Source organism: Neltuma alba, unplaced genomic scaffold, assembly GCF_004799145.2.
Source record: "Neltuma alba isolate B1F8T4 unplaced genomic scaffold, ASM479914v2 tig00011961_pilon, whole genome shotgun sequence".
Taxonomy (NCBI): Eukaryota; Viridiplantae; Streptophyta; class Magnoliopsida; order Fabales; family Fabaceae; genus Neltuma; species Neltuma alba.
The window spans coordinates 1-7,870 of record NW_021636539.1 but is presented as its reverse complement, the minus strand read 5'-3'; the positions used below and the strand labels follow the sequence as shown (position 1 = coordinate 7,870).

The window sequence follows — 7,870 nt, the reverse complement described above, 5'->3', positions numbered from 1 at the left end:
TTGCTAATGTGGCATTTACGCTCCTGAATTGATCAACAAGCTCGATGTAACGTTCAGGAAGTTGACTTCAATTCTGTGAATAGATGTGAAGTAAAAAAATTCTCCCTTCTATTTTATGCCTGGATGCCTCTTCCACTCTTCACAATGTTACTGTAATTATATTTGATTTTTTAAGAACAATGTCTTCAATATTAATATCCCATGAGAAATTATTGTGTTCTTTTTAAATATCATCTCCATTTATATTATATATGCTAAAACCCACTAATTAAAGTTATTGTAATCCTGCGTATCATGCTTTTTCTCTTTACCATGATTGCACTACTTTACATTATTTTAATAATTTAACCTCTCTCTCTCTCTTTTTTTTTTGTTGGGGAGGGGGTGCCTCTTCGCACTCGCATTCCTTCTCATTATTCTTTGCCATGGTCATTTTATCTTTTGTATTTGGTTATGTTGAATAGTATATCAACTTTGGGCTGATTAGGGTAACTCTTTAAATCTATTTTTTTACATTTACAAAGTTCAAATATTGGATTTTCATTTTTTATTAATGATGTTTATGCAATAAAAATGAACAAAAAAAATAGATTTAATGTATATTACAGAACCAACTCACAACATACAAGGAAAACCTTTAAAAAGTCGCAACTCAGTTGGATCCAATAGATTTTTTTTCCTTTTCTTTTGGATAAATTTCCGATGCATGTGTAATATATATATATATATATATATATATATCAAAATTGACTTCTCTTATTTATTGAATAAAAAAAACCTGACATTTTTCTAGCCAAAGATATCTTGCATGCAAATTACATAATTAAAAAAAAATATTTCTAATTAAAATCACACAATTAATGACGTTATATATGTTATGCGTGCATTGGATGGAATATGTATAATTACGTCACTCCACAGCTTCCAAGTGATGCATGCATGCAACTCTGTTCTATTACACAACTGCCTTGCACTTTCATTTGCAGGCCTCTTTCCCCACACGATGCACTTCCACGTATATTCTCATTTATTTTTAATCATTTTAAGAGCACATATTTTTTTTTTTTAAAAATCCACATAATATAATTTGATTGAAAAGGTAACATTATGTAATTAATTTTTTTTTAAAAAAATATGCATCCCTCATGTTTACACTTACATTTCACTACCCCTATTATTATTGTTGTCGTAATCACCAGTGGAAAATGATAAAGCAGAATCTCTGGCTAGATCGCAACATGTAGGCGTGTTTGGTTGAACCAAGAATCTTAATACAATTCGAAATAAAACTCTTCTTATATACTTATTTTATATATCATAAAATTATTTTTAAAACTATTAGTTTCAAATACCTCCATAGTATTGATATGAGCTAGAGTAAAGCTGATGAGAAAGCAACAATGGGAAGTGACCAAAAAATAAAGTGATGACCAAGTTTTGGCATATTCTGTTTCATTGCGCCAGCTAATGTGTTTATAAACAGGAAAAATTATTATCCGATCCCTCATAAGCAATTTAATAATTAAAATTTTCATAACAAATACATAGTAGCGGTATACAGTGATAAGTTTTGATGTGTGAAATAACATGTTCATACTATTTATTTATTGTAAGACTTTTAAATAATTAAATTATTTAGAAGAAGCTGCATGATAATTTTTTCACATATATATATATATATATATATTTATAGAGGTGTACCCTTACCAGTCACATCCCTGCATATATGTGAGTACCTTGGCGTCAAATATGTGAGGATAGTTAGAAAAATTAAAAGTTATCGCATTTATGGTGCTGGGACAAGAACAGCATGAATCTAGCTTTAAAGAATAGGAATGTCTTTATTAATTTCCTTCTCCACTTAATCCACTTAATGTCTTTATCACTGGATTAACTTTCAATAGTTGAGATTTAAAATTACTATAATATTAAATATAATAAAAAATTGCAGTTGTAAACTACTAACATCAAATTCTAACCACATAATTTTTTAATCTATTTTTACTATCTAATATTTAATATTATAATAACATCTTTATATGATAAATCTCAATAGTTGAAACTTGATATAATGATGCAAACATTCCTCTCTCAATTTTTACTAACTAATAGAAAAAGAACTATGATTAGGCCGATAATAAGAATAGAGGGATGTTTGGTATTAAACAAAAGTACTTTTAAAAAGTATTTTTTATGAATGGAGACAAATCTCTTCACATATTTACTTTTTATACTGTAAAATTACTTTTAAAACTATGGTTTGGTTTCTATCTAAACACTCATTAGATAAGTAATCTTTGCTAGGAAGGGATTTATCAAATCAAACAATATGATGCAGCTTGATTACCCTCCTAGCTACTGTATTCTGTAGGCATAGATATGTATATAAATAGATATCGATTCCTAACAGTGGCATTGAAGTGGAAATCGAGTTAACACCCTATTTTTGTTCTAGTTGCGTGATACCACTATATCCATTATTCTCTGATCGCTCTCTCACTTTCACCAAATCTTAAATATTATATTCCAAACTGACCAATCTGCATCCAAAGTGATAGCAACAGGGAGCTACAACAAAAGCCCTTTATGCTTTATACCCACGTTTATGATGACCACATTATCCATGAGATTACTCTGTGGTTTTATAATATTCTTATTTGTCTTAGATATATGAGTTCGTTAAAAATCTACTCTAATTCTAAATATAATTTTTTAAATTTATTTTCTCTTATAAATAATGAAGGAAGATTTTATATATGGCGACTGTTTCTTTTATAAATGATTTAAAAGATATTTTAAAAAGAAAACATAAATAACTAACATAATTAGTTTGCTTAATTTCTCTAAATTAATTACTTAACACTTAATTTTAGAATAAAAAAGCGGATAATGGGAAACAAATCAATAAAAAGGCATGATTCTATTCTAGGGGGAATCGTCCTAATTATGAAATTGACTAATATCTCAAATTAATCGAAATTTCGAAATATAGCAATTGCCAACTGGCATGCATGTCCTGTATCGACACCAGACCCTCATTGTTTGACTTTGACCCCAAGGCAGAGTTTCTGGGCTAAGAAGGCAGGGCCCAATTTGATACAGAGAAGGCATGCTTTTAGTAGGCCCACCATGGCCCAGACAGGGCTTATTGGGCCAGTGAAAGACGGGGGAAGTAGCATGGGACAGAAAAGGAAATATCTTTAACTGAAAGGTTTAAAAGGAGGGAAACCAACAACGGCTTATCCGCTCTACTTGAGACTCGGGAACGGACTCTGTCATATTTTTGACATATCAATGGCACTGTCTTCCCAAAACGAAGTGAATTTCGAACAGACAGAATTGCCTGAGACTCAAATCGGAAACGAGGGCCTCACAAAACGCATCCTCAAAACAGGACTCTCTTGGCAAACCCCATCTCCTGGGGACCAAGTGCAAGGTACGCACCTGAATACTCAGAGCATCTACCAGTCGTTAAACTCTGAGTTCTTTCTTCTTTTGCTTGGCGTTCAGTTCATTTCAGAGGTCAGGTTCTGAATGGAGCATCCCTTGAATCAAGTCACGACAAAGGGACCCCATTTCGCTTCAACTTAGGCCAATGTAAGTGCTCTGTTACTTTCACTTGTTGCCCACTCATGCCTCCCTTTTGCTTTTCTGTTTTGAATGCAACGTTTGCATTCTTGAGCACGCTTATTGTTTTCTTTCTTTTTCTTACATGACAATCTAATCAAGGACTGTGTTTAAAAAGAAAAAACTTGATATGGTACATTTCAGAAACTTTCTTTCTCAAAATTAGACCACGGTTTCATGATGTCTATAGTGAATGATATTTACAATAATCAGGAACTTTTTTTTTTTAGGGGTCAACTACAGTAATCAGACTCTTGTTTTTAAAACATGCATAAGATGAACAATAACTATTTCAGAAAAGAAAGCTTAACTGTGGGTAAATCTTTTTTTTTTGGGGGGGGGTTGTTAAGTCCTGTGAGAATTTGAATGTTTCAAATGAATAAAATGAATCTATTAAGGTCACTTTTGAAATCTAATAAATGTCATAGTAAATAAAGATAATCAGCACTTACGTACAACTAAATATAAGGAAAACATCTAATCTGTCAATATACATATATTATATATATATCAATTATACTTATCAAAATTATAGCATTAACCACACTATTCAATATTCATTACCAACTACGTACAATTAGTGACGCTAACAAGGTTGGCATTCAAATCATGGTGTCATATGTGAGCAAGTTCTTTGCTTGCAGGTGAAGTTATCAAAGGTTGGGATGAAGGAGTTGCCACCATGAAAAAGGGGGAGAGAGCAGTCTTCAAAATACCACCAAAATTGGCATATGGGGAGAAAGGTTCTCCGCCGTTGGTTCCTCCTAATGCGACTCTCATCTTTGAGATTGAGATGCTGTCTTGGATTACCATCAGGGACTTGACTGGTGATGGAGGAATCCTGAAAAAGATACTCAGGGAGGGAGACGGATGGGAGACTCCTAGAGACGCTGACGAGGTCTTTGGTAATAAAAATGGCAGCTTTCTTCAATATTGATACAGTATATACATAAGACTTCACTCATTAACCCTTCCTTATTATCTGCTCATACTTCTTACTTACAGTGAAATATGAAGCACAGCTAGAGAATGGAATGCTTGCTCATGAGTCTAATGAAGGTGTAGAGTTTAATATAAGTGATGGTAAGTTCAACATGCAGCCTCACTATTTGGTTTGCGAAATTTATCCATATGTGAAATCATAAAATATGTGTGTTTTGGTCAGGCTATCTTTGTCCTGCCATGAGCATAGCATTGAAAACTATGAGAAAGGGGGAGGAAGCAGAGCTCAGTCTAAGATTCTCTTGTAAGTCAACTTTGTTCTACTTCATCTTTCCTTCTTTCACATGTTGTTTGGTGATTCAGACATTCCTTTCCAGATGGCGTGATACAAAATTCAAGTAGAACCAGTGAAACGAATGGCAGTGCCCGACCAGATTCTAATTTAACAAGTCTCAGACTAGAGCTGGTATCGTGGAAAACTGTAGTCGATGTCACGGGAGATAAGAACATACTTAAGAAGATTGAGAAAGCTGGAGAGGGGTTTGAGCGTCCCAATGAAGGATCACAAGTGAAAGGTAATGTATTATCTGCATTTGCAAACAAAAGCCTTGTGATTAGAAGTTAATGGTCGATAATCTATGCCCTCACAGTAATATATACGAGTAAACTGGAAGATGGAACATTATTGAGAGGAAAGGATCAGAGGAAGAACCTTTTGAGTTCACAACTCAGGAAGGTATCCGGTCTTACTCTTGCATATGATGCTGGGGAACAATGTATTAGTTCTCCTTTCCTTTTTCTTTTCCTCAAATGTGTCAACAGTTTTTTCTTGTATATTTCTAGAACAAGCACCTGAGGGGCTAGAAAGAGCAATCATGACAATGAGAAAAGGAGAGCAAGCCACTGTGGCTGTCACCGCCGAATATTTGTCCGATAGAAATAAGTTTCCCTCCACTCCAGCTAATAAAGTCCTTTATTATGAGGTCGAATTGGTTGATTTCATCAAGGTTCGCTCTACTCTACTATTTATAACTACTTGTGGTTCTTCAAAAAACAGAAACCATACACACACATTCAGCATTCACAAGCATATAACTTCTATAGATATATGTGCTATCAACTTGTACCATCATCCAGTAGTCACAATCTGTGAGTGAATATTTAAGGCTTTCAAATATATTGTCGTTTTCTTTGGCTTTAAACGATGTAAACTGAGGGTGGAAATCATTTTGGAAAATCATTCTAATGTATACAGGAGAAGCCATTTTGGAAAATGGACACTCAGGAGAAAATAGAAGCTTGTGAGAGGAAGAAACATGACGGAAATTTATTGTTCAAGGCTGAAAAGTTCAGGCGTGCATGCAACAAATATGAAAAGGCATACTATCTATCAACTATTAGAGAATTTTTCATGAACTGATCGATCTGCCTGGGAGTTTTTTTAAGCAAACAAAATTTCTTCACCATAAATGCAGGCTGTAAAATGCATAGAGTTTGATCACTCATTCAGTGATGATGAGAAACGTCAAGCCAATGCCTTACGGATATCTTGTTATTTGAACAACGCTGCTTGTAAACTTAAATTGGGGGAGTATACTGAAGCCTCAAAACTCTGCACTAAGGTATTAACTGTCCTACTCTCTTCTTCTCTCTCTTATAGTCTTCAAATCAAGCCTGAATTGCATAATTGAACAGGTTCTGGAACAAGATCCATTAAATGTAAAGGCACTGTATAGAAGATGCCAGGCATACCTGAAAACATCAGACTTGGAGAAAGCTGAGGCTGACATTAAAAGAGCCCTCACTATTGATCCAAACAACAGGTAACATATCCCTTATATTCTCTCTATCTCTTTGCCTCTTTCACAGTTGCTCCTGCAAGGCATCAGGTTGAAATAGATGTTGGTTTGGCTTGTTATCAGAGACATGAGAATTGAGTACAGGGAGCTGAAACTTAAGCAAAAGGAATACAGTAGATATGAAGCTGACATTTTCAGTACAATGCTTTCAAGGATGGGCTAGTTAATTAGGAAAAAACTAGTATTGTACCGTTATTCCCCATTTGATTATAAACAACATATAGTTATATACCACTGTATTGTATAGTATTCTTTCATAAACAATCATGATTAGACAAACCGGCTTGTCACAAAAGGGAGAAACAAACCGGGCTAGTCTCGACTCACCATTCTTTTTTGTACGACACTAGATTAGAAGCCTCTGTTATTTGGAACTGGGAATGGACAAACCAAGTAGAATGATAGACAGCGTCCAGTGAAAATTTAAAGCTAGAGGCGTAAAAGTTATATTATCCGGGATTGATACTGTAAAATCGCCAATATCAAATTATTGATGGAGTCGGATGGTAAGGAACTTTCTTGGAATCAAAGAATATGCTTTGGAAACTCTGGGAGAGATTTAAAAAACCTGGAATTGGAGGGAGACGAGATTCCTTTCTCCAAGTGCTTGGAATATAAATTACTTTTCCTGTCCTTAATATAAGACCTATTTAATCAATTTGATTAGATTAAGGAAGTTAGGTAAGTTAGTTAAGTATAAGAAAAGTGACATATTTTTTCTAAAAACACCAGAATCATCTTTCTTAATACCCCATCCCTGTTCTATTTGATTATGGTTGAAGGAGTATCTATAGGGATAATTTAGAGAAAATTGATAAATATGAGAAATGGGTCTCATATTTAGGACTAAAACCAACTCAAGAATGGATCCTATATTAAGGACTAGAGGAGTACTGCACCTCCAGATTCTGCAATAATTCCCATCCAGGTCATGCATAAATGCATAATGTGTGTGTAATCAGATATTGCACTCCGTTTCAATGGCTTCAATCAACTATATCATAAGTATTAGGTTTTTTTTTGGCCAACAATAAGTACTACTCCTGGTCCTTTTAAGATCCTATTTGACTTTTAGATTTGGTCCTAATTATAAGACCCCAATCCATTTTGTCTTCTCTTATATTTATGCATTTTTTCCCAAGATAATCCTTCTAATAATGTAGTTTTAGCCCAATTATACTTAATTCAGCAAGGATATTTTAGGATGACAACACTTATTTATTATAAAAAACCAATTTAACTTACTTCCTTAATCTCCTCACAAATAGTCAATTGGGTCTTAATTAGGACCGGAGGAGTATTAAATTTAATGGAATTTGATTATTTCTATACGGGAGTCTTTTTTTTGGGTGGGGGGGGAGGAGGAGAGAGAGACAGCGAGAGAGAGTATTTTCCTGCAGATTTCTTTCCCCTTTAAATTAATGAAGCGTGCATGCATGCGC

At 34.1% G+C, this 7,870-nt stretch overlaps 1 pseudogene; it reads left to right on the top strand.

The window, feature by feature from the left end:
- Positions 1–3,280: 3,280 nt before the first annotated feature.
- On the top strand, positions 3,281–6,689 carry LOC114719983 (70 kDa peptidyl-prolyl isomerase-like; annotated as a pseudogene).
- The last annotated feature ends 1,181 nt before the right edge of the window (positions 6,690–7,870 follow it).